Source organism: Megalopta genalis, chromosome 1, assembly GCF_051020955.1.
Source record: "Megalopta genalis isolate 19385.01 chromosome 1, iyMegGena1_principal, whole genome shotgun sequence".
NCBI lineage: Eukaryota > Metazoa > Arthropoda > Insecta > Hymenoptera > Halictidae > Megalopta > Megalopta genalis.
Genome location: NC_135013.1, coordinates 46,362,828 through 46,383,697, shown reverse-complemented (window position 1 = coordinate 46,383,697; position 20,870 = coordinate 46,362,828). Strand labels below are relative to the sequence as shown.

At 36.8% G+C, this 20,870-nt stretch overlaps 1 protein-coding gene and 1 long non-coding RNA gene across 3 annotated transcripts in view; one reads left to right on the top strand and one right to left on the bottom strand.

The window, feature by feature from the left end:
• Window positions 1–20,870, top strand: part of Dad (Daughters against dpp) — a 170,488-nt gene that overhangs the window by 86,321 nt on the left and 63,297 nt on the right. The gene's annotated exons all lie outside the window — the stretch shown is intronic.
• Window positions 1,048–19,842, bottom strand: LOC117219878 (uncharacterized). Its single transcript, XR_004490108.2, has 3 exons — window positions 19,559–19,842; window positions 1,406–1,610; window positions 1,048–1,276 (listed from the first exon to the last, which is right to left on the bottom strand). It is a non-coding gene; the product is annotated as an uncharacterized LOC117219878 (long non-coding RNA).

The following is a 20,870-nucleotide window of genomic DNA, read 5'->3' as shown; positions in this document are numbered from 1 at the left end:
ATATGCAAGATTCTACGCTGTAACTTAATAGTATGCGGACACTTATCAATTTTATAGAAACTACGAAATATAATGTATAGTATTATTATTAAATGTTTATTGCGAACGTATGTATACAGGATGAGTCACGAATTAGTTCCCACGACTTTTTAGCCCCTTCCGATCGTTTAACAAAAAAATGTTTCCTATCAAAGTTAATTAGTATTTAGAGAAATTGCAATTGCTTAAGTTTAAAAACAAATTGATTTTCGATAAAAAAAAACAAGGTCGCCATTATATTTTTAAATGAAACTAGGTAATTTTAACTTTATAGTATTATAGGCGACTTCGAATCGGATGCCACAATGTTTGAAATAATTTGGCGACACGTAACACCAAGGCCTCGCATGTAAACAGAAACAAATGAACGTATGTATATGTATAATGTATATAATGTACCTTATATACATAAAATTGTTCAATTCGATGTTATCAATGTATATAATCGAATTGAACAATTTTGCTGTTTAAATTCTGTAAATAAATAAAAGTTTACGCAAGGAAAAAAACATCTATAAACATATAAAAACAGTGATCAATGAGAGGCAAGATCGGCTGACGCCCCACCCTCGCGACCTCAAGCGTTGCGTCAGACAACTAGCGCGACGCGGCATTGACCGCAAGGGCGGAGCGCCAACCGCGTACGCCCTCCGATTGGTCTGTGTTTTTCGTTAATAACTCGTAAACGAAGCCACGGATTGCATTTTCGTTAAGGAATAAGTTACTTGAAATGGTCTCAAGAATCCCTCATTTCTCGGAAGTAACATTCTCTATAACAAATGTTTCCTTCTATAAAAAATTCTCTATAAATATGTAATTTTTATTCGATTCCAGTAAGTCTGAATTATCGATGTTATGTTGATTCTGTAAAAATCAACAACAAAGAGTATCCACGACAGTAAAACTAAAGGTATACATAATTTTCGTTGCAATATCACGAATATATCGATAAATGCTCTAATATCGATGGAAAATGAAAGGTCGAAAGCCAATAGGAAGAAGCCCAAAGAAGATTAATAATAATTATTATTATTAATATAATAAAATAATTATTGTAATTAATATAATAATATAATTAAAATAAAAATACAATTAATATAATTATAATAATACAACGCGGTTCTGTCTGCTAGCCTCGATTTCTCCATTCGACGAAAAAATTCTTGAGAACACCTATCGAGATGAAACCGATCAAAAGGTGTCCTCTTTGTGATTCCGAGCAGCGTGGCGGCGTTACCTTGAAAATCATGATTAAAGCCGATCAAAAGGCCGATCACGTTTGAGAATCTCGGTTGTAGTCGTCTCTTTTGGCGATCTCGGCCAACATACGCGGTGTCTACGAAAATAGCTGCATTTATTTTCTCACCGGATCGTGGGATATGAACTGAACGTTCTTGCGAGTGGCGCCTGTGGCCGATATTCTTCTCCGATATGCTCTCGATGCCTTTGAGCGAAGATAGAGTGCCCAGCAAAAATAGAACCGTCTTGCATGCGCGTAGAAATTATTTCCATCCGCTTCGTTGCACCGGCTTTACAACACGGCCGCGCTTCATCGGCGACCGAATAAATGCCTAAACATTTCAAATGGTAAATTCGGACGGTAACCATTATTATTTAGCCACCGGTAAGCTTCGGCGACCGATCCTCAAAATTCCACTTTACTGCGACAAGTGTGGCGGAAGGGGGGCGGGCGTGAGTGGTGGAGCCCCGTGGGGTGACCGATCTATTAATTTTATTATATATATATATATATATAAATTTTCTCCGAGGCACCGTTAATGAGGCGGCTCAGCCAACCAGCGCACGAAGCCCAGTTCCGCTCATTGGCTCGGTCGCCTCGCGCCAGCTGAGCACGCCTCTCATTGATCACTGTTTTTCGTTAATAACTCGTTAACGGTGCCTCGGAGAAAATTTTTGTAAAGGAAGAAGTTGCTTCAAATGACCTGAGGAACCCACCACTTTCGGATTGCGAGACATTTTTGGGACACCTTGTATACACCCTGTATATTATACTTATTTACATGTGTATATTAGATCTATAGGACGTCTTATAGGACTATTAAATCGCCATTATTTCAAATTGATCGATATCATTTTTACGATCAAATAATGCCGTTGAAAATAGACATTAAGTGGCCCGGACTGTATAAACACATTACACTTTATTTAACGACACGGTTATACCAAATTACATGATTACGTTAGACACGAATTAGTAACAAACGCGGAGCATGCGCGCGCTACCTGTTACAATGAACGTGGTAACAATCAACCGAACAATTAATTAATAAACCGAAGATCGCATGAAGCATGTCATATAATTACTAATGGGAACGCGCGACGACATCCACATCGTCTAAACAAAAATCACGAAATGAATTATTCCGAACAGTTATTTCTTATTTTCGCTCGAGATAAAATTTGACAAGGTACGGGCAATATCAGCGATTTTTAATGCGCCTCGAAGGATGGTAGGTTCCACGTTAATCGGTCGAAGCCGATACTACTCTCGGACTGTGGACCGAATTTTTCACGGAACACCTCCGACTAGCTCTAAAATACAAGAACACGTATGTATTCAGCTGCAATCCCAACACCCAACTCATCCCCCTCCCTTCCCTTCGTTACGTAACTGGGAAGTCATGAATCATTCTCCACCGAGCAACCAGCTTGGACCTCGTTAAACGACACCGCGGGACGATCAATGATAAATTGAGGAACGTCGAGCATCTCGGTCGTTGTCGTTCGTTCTCGGAGGATCATCTAGTAGGATAACTGCTGCCACCCCAAACACTGCGGTATTTTATAAAAGTAATAAAATCTAACACATTTTACAGTGTGTAATCTTCTAAAAATGAGTACCATAATTTTTTATACGTTTAATATTGATAATTTATGACATACAAGTAACAGCAATCGCAGTTCTAATTCGTTCATTGACTTTTGATATTCGGAAGCTTATGAAAACGTCGAGTTTTGTGAAATACTCGTAATGACAGCTGTGAACGCTAATTCGAAAGGCATTTATATTTTGGTAATTAATACTAAACTATTCATTTCAGCGTTATTTTTAGACAAAGTAATCGTTACTTTCATAAAAAATCGACGTACACTGTTACTATCATCTATCCTCAAATATTATTTACTAACACAGTGGCGCATAGTTTTTTACCATGCGTGTACATTACTGCGGCGCTTTACCGAACTGTGTACCTTAACCTATACAGCGAGATTTTGCGATCACGCTTGATAGTAAAGTACGTACACCTAATTTGTGAGAATATCTTGATCCAAGGAATTGTAGCTGAGTGTGTATATTTAAAAGAGAATGGGAAAACTGCAAAGAAAGAAGTCGAAGGAAAGAGAAGGAAAAATATCAAACGATATAAAAAAATGGAGAAATGTAAGGTTATGCTACTCTAAGGAAATCGTGGCATTAAGGTAAAATATAATATAATATAATATAAAATAATGTAAATGTATTATGTGCATACAGCGAGATGTTTACAGTGACGGCAATGCTAACATAATATAAAATATAATATAATATAAAATAAAAATATAATATAAAAAGACGACTTTTTATAATATAAGATGCTTTTGAGATTGTATAAAGAAAATTGGAAAAAGGATATGAAGTATTTTTTATGAAGAAACAGATTTACCCTCGGCGGGGCTCGAACCGAGTTAAAAATATTCCTGGATCGGAGACCCTAGCCGCTGCGCCAAACGAAGACTGTAAAAAGCGTTTAAAGATTCTAGTATATGTCGGACATAGCGCTATTTTCATTTCTATTTATTTTGAACTTTTTTAAATTACTTATTTGATCGTAGAAACGCTGCACAATACATATGTAGATTGAGTGGACACAATCAAGTATAACTTAATTTCTCACGGAAAAAAATGTCGGAAGTTCGGTTTCTATTTTTTGCGAGAACACTGCTTTTGGTTACATCGTTCGATAATTAGAATACCGAAGGCAAAAATTTTTATTCTTGAGAAGTCTGCAAGTTCCGACATTTTTTGTAATCACAGCTTGCAACCGAAAAATCTGAGGAAATTCTCCAACGTGCGGCTTGTAACCCAAAATAGGACAGATCTTTTTCAAAATTTTATGAAGCCACCCGAGAGTCCGAATGTTAATTGCATATTAATAACCATGAAATTACATAGGCAAACAAACCCAGCAATCAATGCTATTCTAATATTCTTATGAAATACTCGTAACCGTAACCGGCGCGATCACGCTCGATCATACAGTACCTATATCTAATTTGTAAAGTGCTACAGTGAGAATGTCTTGATCCTAGGAATTGTAGCTGTGTGTATATTTAAAAGAAACTGGGAAAAGTGCAACGGAAGAAGTCAAAGGAAAGAGAACGAAAAATGTCAAGTGATATAAAGAAAAGGGAAAGAAAATGTAAGGTTATGGTACCCCAAGGAAAACGTGGTGTCAGCCTTGGAAGAAATTCATGGTGGAAACTCTATTTCACAAGTATTTTGGCAATATACAGAGTGTCACAATTAGAGATTCCTGAGATCATTCGAAGCAACTTTTTCCTTTGCAAATATGTTCTCCAATGCATCGTTAACAAGTTATTAGCGAAAGACACTGACCAATGAGAGGAGTGCTCAGCTGGCGCGAGTCGGCCGAGCCAACGACCGGTCGAAGTCCGGTACCGCTGATTGGCTCGGCCGCTTAGCATCAGTCGAATGCTGGCTCCTCGTTGGCCAGTGTTTTTCGTTAATAACTCGTAAACAAAGCCGCGGATAGTATTTGCGCTAAAGAAAAAGTTACTTCAAATAACTTTAGGAATCCTTTATCTCCCGGAAGTACGATGATTTTGGGACACCCTGTAGAGTAAGTGTAAATATTACTGCGATTTCTCAATGACTTTCTCTGACAGTGAAAACGAGACGTTTTACGCCAATAAATTGATATCTTGCGCGATACCTATTATTCTTTACTTTTCTCAAAATATTGGATCTCTGAAAGCACATATTTCATTAAAAAGAGGAATGTAAAGAAACCATACGTGTGCATATACATATTACCGATTACATACTGCGTGACAAACACTGCGGAGGTTACGATTACTACGTGTCAAGTACCATGCACGATTGCTGCGTTACTCTAGAATGTTATATTTCCGTGATATTTGTGCAACAGAGTTTCCTGCACGAATTTCTTGCAAGGCTAACGCCACGTTTTCCTGAGTGTAGCATAACCTTACATTTTTCCTTCTCTTTATATCGCTTGACATTTTTCGCTCTCTTCCCTTCGACTTCTTCCTTTGCACTTTTCCCATTCTTTCTTTAAATGTACACACACAGCTACAATTCATAGAATCAAGATATTCTCACTGTAGCACTTTACAAATTAGGTATATAGCTATTGTACGATCAAGCGTGTTCGCGCCGGCTCGTCGAGAACTGCGCCGTATAGGTTAAGGTACACAATTCGGTAAAGCATCGCAGTAATGTACACGCATGGTAAAAAACTATGCGCCACTGTGTTAGTAAATAATATTTTCAGGATAGAAGATAGTGACAGTGTACGTTGATTTTTTTTCAAAGTAACGATTACTTTGTCTAAAAATAACGCTGAAATGAATAGTTTTGCATTAATTACCAAAATATAAATGCCTTTCGAATTAGCGTTCACAGCTGTCATTACGAGTATTTCACAAGACTCGATGTTTTTATAAGTTTCCGAATATCAAAAGTCATTGAAGGAATTTAAACTGCGATTGCTATTATTTGTATGTCATAAATGATCAATATTAAACGTACAAAAAATTATGAGATTCATTTTTAGAAGATTACACACTGTAAAATGTTAGATTTTATTACTTCTATAAAATACTGCTGTATTCGAGGCGTCCGCAGTAATACCCAGGTTTATCCTGTATGTACAATATTTATTTTTAAGTGAGCCAACGGACGGAGGCAGTGGGAATCTCGCGTCCGCCGCGCCGTGTCATACGGTCAGGCCGATAAATCATAGGGATATCTGATGCGAGTCGCAAGCGGCATAATATTTCGCAGAAATTCTACGGAAGTAGAATCGTGGCCGCTGCTCGGGGACGGATTGCAACGTGTTGCGCAGCATGAAACCGCAGAATAGAGACAGATATCCCGGCATTGTAGTGCAACAGGTTGCTCGTGTCGGCTCTTTTCTTCCGCGCGAGATCCTCAATCCGGGCGCCACCCACCCTCATCCTTCGTTGGGAAAATCGTCGCTCAGCCGATCGCCTCTCCCTCGTTTTCACGAGCCAGCGCTTCAGCCTCCCCCTTTATCTGTCTCCCTCTCCCTCTCTCTATTTCTCTCTCTCTCTCTCTCTCTCTTCCTCTCCTCCCGCTTTCTCTGCTCATTCGCTCTCCCGATCTCCCTTTTTCCACGCGGTTTCCCTCTCTCGCCCCTTTACGGCTATCTCGCTCCGACCGCTGCAAATCGCTCTCTCTCTCTCTCTCTCTCTCTCTCTCTCTCTCTCTCTCTCTCTCTCTCTCTCTCTCTCTCTCTCTTCCACTCCGTCCCACTTCGTCTCACTCTCTTTAACTCTGTTCAACTCTGTGTTGCTCCGTCCCACCCTTGTCCCGCCTTTTCCTCTGGCTTCTGTTCAATTTGCTTTGTCAGGTACCGTGATAATAAGGCGTGATTCATTCACCACGGCCGAGCGAGGAAAATGTAATCGTTGAATGATCGATGCTTCAGCGAGCTGCGGATAATTGAGGGGGTGGCGAAAGGGTTCCCGTTCGTTGCGCTAGGCGTCCAGATCTCGGACGAGGAGAATGTTTTCCGGAGTGTTGTTAACCCTCCTGCGAAATTTGTACGGTGTACGCGAATTATTGAAGGGTCAAAATTGACACAGTGACCAGATATTTGGCGGGAAATAGGATAAAGGAATGTCCGATACGAGACACGTCGTTTTCAAAGATCGTAATTAACGCTAGAACTATCGATGATTGACATATAACTACTTCTACTAGATGTAGAACTTTTAAATTAATTTTTAATTTTATTTAATTTTCTTTAATTTTTAATTCAATTCAATTCAATTCAATACAAATCAATTTAATTTAATTTAATTTTTAATTCAATTCAATTCAATTTAATACAAATCAATTTAATTTAATTTAATTATTAATTTAATTTTTAATTTAATTTAATTTTCAATTTAAATTAATTTTCAATTTAAATTAATTTTCAATTTAAATTGAAAATTGCCAACTTGCCAACTTGCCAACTTAAGTGCGCTCAATTTTGAGGGTGACTCTACGTGCCACGTTGTGTGCATCACAAGAAGATATTCATTCTAACAGATTCCAAAGAAGTCACGCACCAATACTCAAATTGTAGGCTATGTCACAATAACGACTACTGTCAGAGCAACAATAATATAGTTTATATTATAATTAATATATATACAAATGTTTCTTAATTACTAACGCACATGGCCGTTTCGTTTTCTCTCATAAATAACCTGCAAGCGTACATGGTCACTCAAATACTATTACACCGGAAGACACTCTCGGAGCCCTCACTCCTTGTTGTAGAACATAAAACTTCTAGAGAGCTCACCGACACAGTATGTATTTTCTAACGTAAACAATTAGGAGCATGCTCATTCTGATAGAAGAGAAGCACGATTGTCGAAATTCAAATAATTTTCAATTATTTCAATTCTTTGAGTTGTTAGACAGTAATAGCACGAATCGCATAATAATTTTCCATTTACGAAACAATTTTATTAATTTCTGTCCCATTTTCTAAGGAAATCGGCTATCGTGCGACGTGCTTTACTAGGCCTTACTGCTGACACCCCAAATACTGCGGTATTTTATAAAAGTAATAAGAATAGAAATAACATTTTACAGTGTGTAATCTTCTAAAAATGAGTACCATAATTTTTTATACGTTTAATATTGATAATTTATGACATACAAGTAACAGCAATCGCAGTTCTAATTCGTTCATTGACTTTTGATATTCGGAAGCTTATGAAAACGTCGAGTTTTGTTAAATAATCGTAATGACAGCTGTGAACGCTAATTCGAAAGGCATTTATATTTTGGTAATTAATACTAAACTATTCATTTCAGCGTTATTTTTAGACAAAGTAATCGTTACTTTGATAAAAAATCAACGTACACTGTCACTATCTTCTATCCTGAAAATATTATTTACTAACACAGTGGTGCATAGTTTTTTACCATGCGTGTACATTACTGCGGTGCTTTACCGAATTGTGTACCTTAACCTATACAGCGCAGTTCTCGACGAGCCGGCGCGAACACGCTCGCTCGTAGAATACCTACACCTAATTTGTAAAGTGCTACAGTGAGAATATCTTGATTCTATGAATTGTAGCTGTGTGTGTACATTAAAAAAAAGAAAGAGAAAAGTGCAAAGGAAGAAATTTAAAGGAAAGAGGAAGAAAAATGTCAAACGATATAAAGAAAAGGAAAAATGTGGTGTTTGCCTTGCAAGAAATTCGTGGAGGATACTCTGTTGCACAAATATCTCGGAAATATAACATTCCAGAGTAACGCAGTAGTCGGAACATTCATAGTATTTGACACGTAGTAATCGGCACGTCCGTAATATTTAACACATAACCACGATAATATATTTTGGGTGTCCCAAAAATTTCTCGAAATCCGAGAATGGGAGGTTCTTGAGGTAATTTGAAGTAAGTTTGTCCTTGGCGAAATTGCAATCCACGGCTTTGTTTACGAGTTATTAACGAAAAACCGTGACCAATGAGAGGTGAGATATGCTGGCGCAAGGCGGCCGAGCCAATGAGCGGAACTGGGCTTCGTGCGCCACTGACGCCACTGACTCATTGGTCAGTGTTTTTCGTTAATAACTCGTAAACAAAGCCGCAGATTGCATTTTCACAAAGGTAAAAGTTAGTTAGAATGACCTCAGCTACCCCACATTTCCGTATTGCGAGACATTTTTTGGACACCCTGTATGTATGCACACGTATGGTTCCTTTACGTTACGCTTTCTAATGATATGTGTGCTTTCGTAGATTCGATATTTTGACAAAAGTAAATATTTAAGTTAAAGTATGTAAATGTAGTGAGTGAAGCGTGTGCGCGCAAGAATATGTGTGTGCGTGTGCGCGCGCGCACGTGCGTGTGTGTGTGTGTGTGCGTGTGCTGAGCAATATGGCCCGAAAGTATATAAATATCGATTAAGAAGAAACAAACGAGTGTCTCGAGCGAGAGAATAAAGAAGGAAAAAGGGCGAAAGTAGTCAGCGTCGAGCTTCGAAGCATTATAAATCGAACTTTGCACTAGAATATATTTCTTTCTTTAAAACATTAAATTAGGTGATTCTTTAATCGAGATATCCGTTCGGAAGACTCGCGATAGGGAATTCCACATAAATAATAGGTATGTGTAGCGCAAGTTGTCAATTCATTGGCGTGAAAGGTCTCGTTTTCTCTTCATTGAGAAACCGCATGAATTTTATACGGGGTGTCTGTTTCATCTGGAAATCCCGAATATCTCGGAAACTACGAAAGATAGTGAAAAAATGTTTTAACAAAAGTAATTCGATATGAAAGGGGGCGTAACGCGGTGTAGATAGTTTTCTTGTTGGCGAAAGAATGGTGGAAACTCTGAGGTCACGTTGGTTGTTTTCTTAAATAGGATGCTGTGTTTTTATGTACACTCCGTATACAGCAGGTACAGTTTAATGCGAATGCAACGATAGTTCGGTTAAACTACGATTATCTGCGTTCCTTTGGATTCAATGGATTCGTATTAAATTGTACTATAATATAGCGTACTATTTAAAGAAATTCCACGCGACCTTGAAATCTCCGCCACTTTTTCGCCAACTAGAGAACTGTTTATATTACGTTATGCCTCCTTTCGCACCAAACAACTTTTGTCAAAAGGTTTCTTCGCTATCTTTCTTAGTTTCAGATCAAACGGACACCCTGTATAAATGTACAATAAACAAAAGCACTTTTATTAGGAGATACATTATAAATAGCTTCTCCGTCTGCAAAAGATCATCGATAGTGATACTTTTTTTCATATTTCTAATATGAAAATAAATAATATATAAATAATATATAATAATAATAAATTTCTTATTGATAATATTTTTCATATTTCTGTAACAAACAAATCCTTTAAGTCCCTTAACGCGATTATTTATTATTAAATCAGCTTTGCAAAACATTCGTTGAATTCTGTTCGGACACGGAATTATTTATATTAAAACATCGTTTACGAACTTTGTTAATCTTCACTGTACACATTGCATAAAGATTTCATATGGTACACATGAAAATTAAAACGGCCGTTACGGTTAAATTACGTATTATTACGGATTCGAAAAATTATTAAATATTCTTCGGACATTTTGAAATAAGGATAAATAGCGTTTTTCTTAAAATTATCACTGTAATGTAGTAAAATAAAATTCGGAGGTTCACGCACCGTGACTTGTTCATTGATTCGAACGCAGCACGGAGCCTCCCATCTTCTATCGCGCTCCACGGTCGAAGCACGTTTCACTCGATCGATCGACCATGTTGTAATTCGCGCCTTCACCTCTCATTGGTCAGTGTTTTTCGTTAATAACTCGTAAACAAAGCCGCGGATTGCATTTTCGCAAAGGAAAAAGTTACTTCAAATGATCTCAGCTACCCCTCATTTTCGGCTGTTAAAATAATTGTGGAACACCCTGTATATATTTGATTATAATATTATACTTGTCGTTAGATTAAAGCCGCGCCCATAATGGTAATTTTAAATGGTTATTTAATTTTACATTTTAGACGGAATTTTTTATAAAGCGAGTTAAGCGATTTGGCAAATGACCAGTTCCATCAATCATTGTATGTATGTATGTATGTATCATTGTATTTCGTTCAGCGGTGCGTAAGCATGAATTGTAGGTGTAAAAGTAACACTCGACATGTACGTTTTCATACTGTATGAAGTAGTGATTTACGATATATCTTATAATTAACGATATATAAAGAAAAGATCGAAGCGAAAGACAAAATTGTTACCGTTAATTTTTATTAAAATTCGTGTAAATTAAAAAAAAAACGAAACCAAAATTAATTAACCCATGCAAAAAATGGAAGTTTGAAAAACATTGAAAATTAACCTAAAATGAACGCAATAAATAATGAATATTGAATAATAAATAATAAATAATAAATAATAAATAATAAATAATAAATAATAAATAATAAATAATAAATAATAAATAATGAATATTGAATAATAAATAATAAATAATGAATATTGAATAATAAATAATGAATATTGAATAATAAATAATAAGTAATGAATATTGAATAATAAACAATGAATAATAAATAATGAATATTGAATAATAAATAATAAATAATGAATAATAAATAATAGCTTTTTTAGCGTTCATTTGGCGAATCGATACTTCGAACCCATCGAAATATGGTCGATCTAAAAATCAAGTCGCAATTAAACTGTGCACACTTGCATAACAATCTCTGTGTCTAAACTCTTTATAATATTAGTTCGATTAAATCACCGTGCGCGCATATGTTCTAAGAATCGTTAAAATATTCCTGCTTAACCTACGTGTTATCGGAACAAAGATAACGGCGAAAAGTGAAGAAGACATAATTTAAAACGCGACGGACCAGTGAACGATCGCTATAAATTGAGAAATATTAATAGGCGAGTATGAAAAATAACGCATAGCAATAAACCGATCGCGAGCCACGAGCAGATATTTATCGAGCATTCTCCAATGACTATCGCCGCGCGGTGATCTTAGTTTCGATTTCGTTTCGGCGCTCTCCCGGCCACAATATCTTCGCAAGAGGGTCAAGGACATTGCAGCGAACTCCAATCGAAATCTTTAAAGGGGGAAGAGCCGTTCGGTCTGTCGAAGGACGATCAGAATTTCTCTGCCGTAGACAAAACTGTTCCCGATCGTTCTTACAAAATTATTATTATTTATTATTTATTAAATTATATTATTATATTAATATAATTATATAAATATATATTAATATAATTAATTAATATAATTATATTTATAATAATATATTAATTATATTATTATTTATTAAAAAGCGTAATATTTCGAAATTTTGTAAAATTTCTTTACTTTACTTATTTATTAATTTATTTTTTTATTTTTATAAAAATTTTACAAAATCTCCGTAAATCTCGATCACCGTTAATAATTATATAGTCAATAATTATATAACGTTACGGTTGTTTCACCCGTGCAGATAATTTTGCAACTAATTTTTATTAACTTTCAGTCCCTGCGTCAATATTCGAAATTTCGCGCGACGCGCGATGGTGTACTCGGCCTCGACAAAAGCTGGCCGAAACTCGGTTTAATAATCTTACGCGAAAAATGCGTGATCTTTCAAGATAGCTGAATACCTGTCTTGTTGAGAGAGTAAAGAGTTCTCGCGATACCGTTTCTTTCACACGTGAATCCCTCGCGCTGTAATTTCTTTTACAACTGCGTTGATTAGCATTGCTTCGTCCTTCATAGATTTCCTTTAACGAACGAGATATAACAGACGAATCGAAATTTGTTTCAATTCAGAAGCATTTATATGTACAAATTCCCCTTAAAATTCTCTCTAATTACAGTCCAGATTATGAACAAAAGGCCTAATCTAAATTTTGTTTTTATTACTTTTTAAGGAGCGTAACTTCGTACTCTCGTTTCATAATCATGTTCGCATTAACAGAGTCGCTGTTTCTTTCAAATACGTCCAAAAAATTACGTTTTTACAAGCTGAGCGTCAATTAAGGAGAATTTACTGTATTTAGTATATCGTGTACATGAATTCCTCGTCGCGGATCCGACCCGTTATCATAGTGCAAGGGGTTAACGATTGTTACATCTCGCAAAGAATTCATGTCGGCCTATTTCTTTGCACGGACCTCTTACGTAAAAACGTGCACTTTATATATATTTTCTGTCAAATATTATTTTCCATATTATCTGTGTTTTTGTACGTATCAATAATTATTTATTTTTTATTTATTATTATTATTTATTGTTATCATTTATTATTATATACTTTATTAAATTTTTCTTACGGGCTTGTATAAAAAAGTTGAGAAACATTATTTTATTTATTTTTTTATCATCCCAATCAATTGCAATCTAAAAAACCTTTTTAGAGTTGATCCGACATCTGAAAAATATTCAAGTCCTTTGAACCAATTTAAAAATTTACACTTTTATATTATTAAAAGTTTATTTGTGTGTCGCACATATTATAAAACAATTTAATCATTTATATCTAAACCTTGTGTTCTATATGTATATGGTCTTTCCGTGGAAAACCGTGTTCTGCGAAGCGTGACACAAGCGATACTACGTATCGTCTCTGCGAACGTTCTATTCGAAACTCGGGTAATGTCAAGTTTCCATGAACGAATTGTCCCTAGCGGGGCGGCGTACATCAACGCGACGCGAACGTAAGAAGAGTTTCCTCGATTACAAAACGAAAGCGTCGGACACGTCTTCCGTCTTCCTCGATCGACACTGTTGCGAAATTCGCGAACGATAGACCTCCTAAGCCCGGAACGATAAAACGAAAAGGTCGTTGAACGGTGGAAACAACTGGAAGTTGAAACGGCCGCAATTAGTCCCCGTCTCTCTCTCTCTCTCTCTCTCTCTCTCGCTCTCTCCCTCTTTCGCTCTCTCTCTCTCTCTCTCGCTCTCGTTCTCTTGCTCTCTCTCTCTCCTTCTCTCGCTCTCTCTTACACTCTCTCCCTCGCGCTCTCTCTCACTCTCTCTCCCTCTTCTCGCTCTCTCTCTCGCGCTCTCTCTCTCTCTTTCTCTCTCTCTCTCTCACGCGCTCCATCATTTCTGGCGCCTACCGTTCCCGTGATTCATCTAATTCCGCAAATCGTCGAGTCCGTCGCTCGTTATTCCGATAATTATAGATTTCCCATGAAAATTCGCGTCTAACGGGCTGTCAGCTGCTCCTGCTTTCGCCAGTTACCTTACTATCCCAATTACGGCGCAAACAAGCTGAACGCGAGCCCAACCAAATCGCGTAATCAGATGCTGATGTCTCTGACGGTTCATTTATCGAACAGCTTATTTCTTCGTTCGAACGCGAATCTACTTTGTTTTTTGAAACTTGCATGCTAAATCTTTTCTTCGATTTTCTCAAATTGAAACAAAGCATACGCGACGTAATCACCGTTTATTAAACAGAGTTTAAGAAGTATACTGCAGAGTGTCTAAAAAATGTTTCGCGATCCGGAAATGGAGGGTTCCTGAGGTCATTTGAAGTAACTTTTTCCTTAGCGAAAATGCAATCCGCGACTTTGTTTACGAGTTATTAACGAAAAACGTGGACCAATCGGAGAAAGAGTGCGGCCGGTGCTTCGCTCTTGCGGCCATTGTCGCGTCGCAGCAGTGGCCGTGAGGGCGGGGCGTCAGCCGTATGCGATCTCTCATTGGTCAATGTTTTTCGTTAATAACTCGAAAACAATGCCGCGGATTGAATTTTCGCTAAGGAAAAAGTTGCTTCAAATGACCTCAGAAACCTCTTATTCCCTGATTGCGAGACATTTTTGTGCATACATTTTCCTTGTATGCACTAGTAATATAAAATGAAAAGTAAGGCTTAAATATATAATCTTAGTTGTCGCATGATTTTTACCGCTTTTTGTATGGAAATCGACCACTGTGCGTCGTTCGAGTTGAAGAAACTGCAACATGGAAATATAGAATATAAAAGTGTAATAGTAAAGCACGGTGGGTCAATAACATTTTATGGTAAGCTTCGGCGATAAAGTGAAGCGAGTTCGAGAAAATCAAATAACAAACGTGTAATTTCAAAATTGCTAATATTTTTGTCTGCATACGTTGCGGATTAACGTTAACATTGGACTAAAATCGGATGTTTCAATAAATATAAATCTTAAAAGTTGTACATAGTACAGTGCACCGTATATTGCGATATTATTTTATTCAGTGAATACGATAAATAAGAAAGAAAGGAAAAGAAAAAAAATTAATTTCAAAGAGAGAGAGAGAGAGAGAGAGAGAGAGAGAGAAATATTAAATCTTAAATCTTCAAAAAAGAAGTTAAATCTGAAACTAACTTTACCGTAGGCACATCTAATAGTCAAAGAATAATTTTAAAACGTATAATATAATAACTTTAGTAATAATAAAGTTATAAAATAATAAATATAATAGCTTTATTAATAATAAAGTTATAAAATAATAAATATAATAACTGTATTAAATTCGAAACTGGGTAAAAAATTCCTTTGACAATCAAATGAAAACAATTTGAAAAATTGATTCTCGGTTCTGGAATGACAAGTACGGTTGAAAATATTTGTTCATTAAGCGGTTGAACTAAATAAATAATAGTGAATGAAAATTTTAAAAGGTGCCTTTTGCCTAGTTTCCTAGGAATAGCGTTAAAAGCGAAGCGATTCGGCAGTCGCGATTAAATGTAAGTTTTAAAAAAAATAGAAAGAACGATGTTCCAGGAATCAAAAAAAGTATCGCGAGAAAAATCGGTTTATCTTGGTGCACCAGTGGCGTGGCGATTCGCTCTCTCTCGGCTCCGATTATTTGAGCGTTGCTTCAAGTCAGAGATATGTATTAACATTTAAAAAATCGAATTTTGTATGAAAACAATTCTTTTTATAATGTCATGTATCCTAATTTGTAGAAAAATGAATACCGGCCAACCTCTTTTGTTTCGCCAGATCGTTAGAGATGCCTGAGAAATCGGGGTTTGTTTTGAAACCGGATACGAGCGTTGAACGCGGCGCGCGGTCGCCAAAACCTCGGACGTTCGTTCCTTGAAAATCGCACCGAACTTAAAAGTAGCCGAAAGTAGCGCACGAAACAACCGTTCGATTTCTTCCCAACAATTTCAACTTTCGTGTGACCGAAGTTCCAAGTTTTTTTTACAATTTTTTACAAAACTGTCATAAAGTTTAAGTTGTTTCTAAATATACATATACTTGAGAATGCTCGAGAAACGGCACAACCTTTTCATAGCTGGAACTAAACGACCAGAATTTTGTTTAGATTTGGTTGGTCTGCTAGACAACGACTAAAATACTTCTTTCAGTTTCGCCGTTACTCGGCGTTACTACGAACAAGATAAGAAACCTCGGTTCGCATAATTTGTTCTTCCTGTCGGTATTTCTCATTCTACGTGAAATAATGTAAAATATACTATAAATAGAATAGACGCATAACGTGTAATATATTCGCAGCTTGAAACATCTCGTAGCGAACAAAAATTAGCCTAAACAAAGAAATTGAGAAGTTCGATTTTTGCCAGAGGATCCCGTTTCGCCGTTCGCCGTACGGTGGCGCGCCGAGGAATGCGACGATCAGCTCTGCACGAGCCGCTCGTTAATGGAAAAGAGCGGTGGCATGCAAAGAGGGAGAGAGAGAGAGAGAGAGAGAGGGGTGGGGGGAGGGGGCGCCATGAAATCGAATTGGATCAGCCCACTTCAGCCGGAATGAAATCGCGGCGCGAATAAGCTTCTTAATAAAATGAAGGATTGATTGCACGTCGCCGGTCGTCACGTCGGTCGCGGTCGCAGCGAAGTCGACGTGTCCTCGTCGCATCTGCTTCTGTTTCTGTTTCTAACGCCGCGGTACAGTGCAGTGCGGCGCGCCGCTCTGCTTCTGAGTGCGAGCGAACAGAATGTATTGATCGAGCACGGCTCGAGCCGATTTCTCACATCGCAAATATCGCGTTCCCGATCTTGAATCGATCCGATATCCCCAATAAACGATAGACATCTCTTTCCCCTTATCACCCGATCGAATCGTTCCGTTGCTCCTTTTCTTATATTCTTCTCGATCGATTTTCTTCAAGCCTTTCCTTTCATCCTCTCTTTCTCCCCTCCCCACGCGTTTCTCTGAATCTACGGTCTCGTGCTTTTTCATTTTCTCTCTCTCTCTCTCTCTCTCTCTTGCTCGCTCGAACGCTCAGCTCCCCCCCTCTCTCTCTCTCTCTCTCATTCGCTCGCTCGCATTGCTCCCTCTATTTCTCGCTCTCCGTTTCTCTCGTTCGTTCGCGCGTCTCCGTTCGCCTCTAGCCGAGTTTGTTCCAACAGCCGCCGACTTTCTCTCTCGCTCTCCTCGCTTCGAGAGATCCGTTTAGGTCGACGGCCTCAATCTTTCGATCGAGCGAAAATAGATCCACAAGTGCTCTTCGTCAACTGTATATCGCCACGAGATCGGTACTCGCTCCTCCGCCCGGATAAACGCGAAAAAGTTGCAGCCGGTTATAAGCCACGTTGCATTTCCGACTCCTCTCTGCTGCGATCCGAAGCGGTCGCTCGCGCAAATCTTCCATTTCACGAAACACTGCCTCGGATCCGCACAATCGATTTTGGATCGTTGGTCGTCGTTAATTTAATTTAATTTAATTCAATTCAATTTATTTAATTGGCGGACAACAAATTTGTCCCGTACGAACATAATGTGAATGTATTATATGCATACAGCGAGATTCTTACAGTGACGGCAATGTCACTGTAAAAATTATTATATAAATCACTCGCAATTATAATATAAAATATGAAATATAAAATGTAAAATGTAAAATGTAAAATGTAAAATGTAAAATGTAAAATGTAAAATGTAAAATGTAAAATGTAAAATGTAAAATGTAAAATGTAAAATGTAAAATGTAAAATGTAAAATGTAAAATGTAAAATGTAAAATGTAAAATGTAAAATGTAAAATGTAAAATGTAAAATGTAAAATGTAAAATGTAAAATGTAAAATGTAAAATGTAAAATGTAAAATGTAAAATGTAAAATGTAAAATGTAAAATGTAAAATGTAAAATGTAAAATGTAAAATATAAAGTATAATATAATATAAAAAGAGGACAAGGTAAAGTAACCGAGACGCGTATGTAATACAAAACGAGAAAAAAGGTATTGCAGGAAAATAGATAAAAGAGATACCGAAAAGGTGCTTTCGAGATTGGATAAAGAAAATTGGAAAGGTGGTATGAGTATTTTCTATGAAGAAACAGATTTACTCTCGGCGGGGCTCGAATCGGGTCCAAAAGATTCCTGGATCGGAGACCCTAGCCACTGCGCCAAACGAGGACTGTAAAAAGCGTCTAAAGATTCTAGTATATGTCGAACATAGCGCTATTTTCGTTTCTATTTATTTTGAACTTTTTTAAATTACTTATTTGATCGTAGAAACGTTTAACGCTGCACAATACATATACAGATTGAGTGGACACAATCAAGTATAACTTAATTTCTCACGGAAAAAATGTCGGAAGTTCGGTTTCTATTTTTTGCGAGAACACTGCTTTTGGTTACATCGTTCGATAAAATTAGAATGCCGAAGACAAAAATTCTTGTTTTCGAGGAATCTGCAAGTTCCGACATTTTGTGTAACCATAGCTTGCAATCGAAAGATCTGAGAAAATTCTCCAACATACGACTTGTAATCTAAAATAGGTCAGATTTTTTTCAAAATTTTATGAAGTCATCCAAGAGTCCGAATGTTAATTGCATATTAATAACCATGGAATTATATAGGCAAACAAACCTAGCAATCAATGTTATTCTAATATTCAAATTAAATTAACATGAAATTTTGATCGAGTCTTATGAAATACTCGTAACAGCAGCTGTGCACGCTGATTCGGAAGGCATTTATATTTTCGTAATTAATAACAAACTATTCATTTCAGCGTTATTTTTAGATAAAATAATCATTACATCGATAACAAAAATCGACGTACACTGTCACTATTATCTATATCCTCAAATATTATTTACTAACGTAGTATTCGTCGCATAGTTTTTTACCATGTGTGAACATTATTGCGGCACTTAAACGAACTGCGTAGTTCGCGACGAGCCGGCGCGAACACGCTCGCTCGTAGAATACCTACACCTAATTTGTAAAGTGCTACAGTGAGAATATCTTGATCCTAAGAATTGTAGCTGTGTGTGCATATGTAAAAGAAAACGCAAGAAAGTGCAAAGGAAGAAGTGAAAGGAAAGAGAACGAAAAATATCGAACGATATAAAGAAAAGGAAAAATGTGAGGTTATGCTACATTAAGGAAAACGTGGCGTTAGCCTTGCAAGAAATTCGTGGAGGAAACTCTGTTGCACAAATATCTCGGAAATATAACATTCCAGAGTAACGCAGTATTTATCCATAGTATTTAACACATAGTAATCGGAACCTCCGCAATATTTGACACGCAGTATGTAATCAGAATGTCAGCAGTATTTCGCTTGCGGTAATAAATACATAACCGTGGTAATATATGCACACGTATCGTTTCTTTACGTTACGTTTTTTAATGAAATTTGTGCTTTCGGAGATCGAACATTTTGAGAAAAGTAAATGTTCAATATAAAGATCAATTTATTGACGTGAAAGGTTATGTCAAAAGTTCGCCTTCATTGAGAAACCGCAATTATACCTACGCTTACTCTATAAATTTTCACGGTTCCTTTTGCATACATACTTGGTTCCAGCAAAATGCTCGATAGGGTAACGTTGGTCGTGTTACACGCATCGTCGTTCGTTCGTGGAAGCATCGGTGTCGAGAGAGATACAGGAGGCCATCTGTCAAAGTTTGTACGCTCTTCCGAGAAGTTCACTCTCACGCCTCCTCCGTATCGAACGGCTCTCGAGTGTTTCAGTTTCAATCGGCGCCCCGATAGAACGCGGCGCCAATCGGCTCCGTATAAATGCCGTAAAACTCGGCGATCGTTCCACTTGGATTCAGCGCTGATAAACCCGCGCGGCGCGGTGTTGCGCGGAAACGGCCGCAACTCGTTGGAAAATTTTTTAATTGCCCGCCCGTTACGCGATTCGCTCGATCGATTTGGCTCGCTAGTATCAGATTCTCCCGTTCCGTTTCGACCAATTTTTACCTTTACCCGCGGTATTGTCGTTCGGGATACCTTGCATGGAAACGTTTCGACCGACGAAATCAACAAATTCTCGAATTCATTTAATCTGTAAACGCGTAGCGCGTCAATGGGAATGTCGTGGTACGGTGCAATTTCTTTTTGTAAATAGTTACAACGATACTAAACGATCTAGAAGAAAAGAATTTATGATAATTTATTAATATAAATTAAAATAATATAAATGAAGATAATAAAAATTAAAATAGTAAAATAAATATTAATTTAAATTAATATTATTTATGATAATTTAATTATAACGTGAAAAACTAGACAATGGATTTTGCAACAAACAAATTGTAAAACGAGTGGTCGCTGATGGCCTCGCGACTAATGCGTCTACGCTAAAAGAAATAAGCTGATAAATAATGATAAAAATATAATAAATACTAATGAAAACGAGATTGAAATTTTATTTTTTGTTTAATCATTTTAGCGAGTTCTGAATAATATCGATAATCTTAAATGTTGTTATAATCTCTGTACAGTTTCGAATATTGATGCGTAATTCATCGTCGTGATGAATTGTCATATTATTTATAATGACAATAATATTATATATTATAATATATTATATATATATACACATTATTATTTAAATATATATTATACTATACATGTGATATATATAATATATATCATATAGTATAATATATATTTAAATAATAATGTTAAAATTAATGATAACAACAATATTGATAGTAATATTAATTATATTTCGTAGTTAAAAAATTCTGCAGAAATTCTTCCATTTCGGTTCCGAATAGTTTCCTCGAGTTTGAAATATGTATTCCGATTACATTTTCCTTCGGGCTGATGCAAAACGCGCGCAATCGAATTTCCTAGAGCTGTTTACGCCCGTAG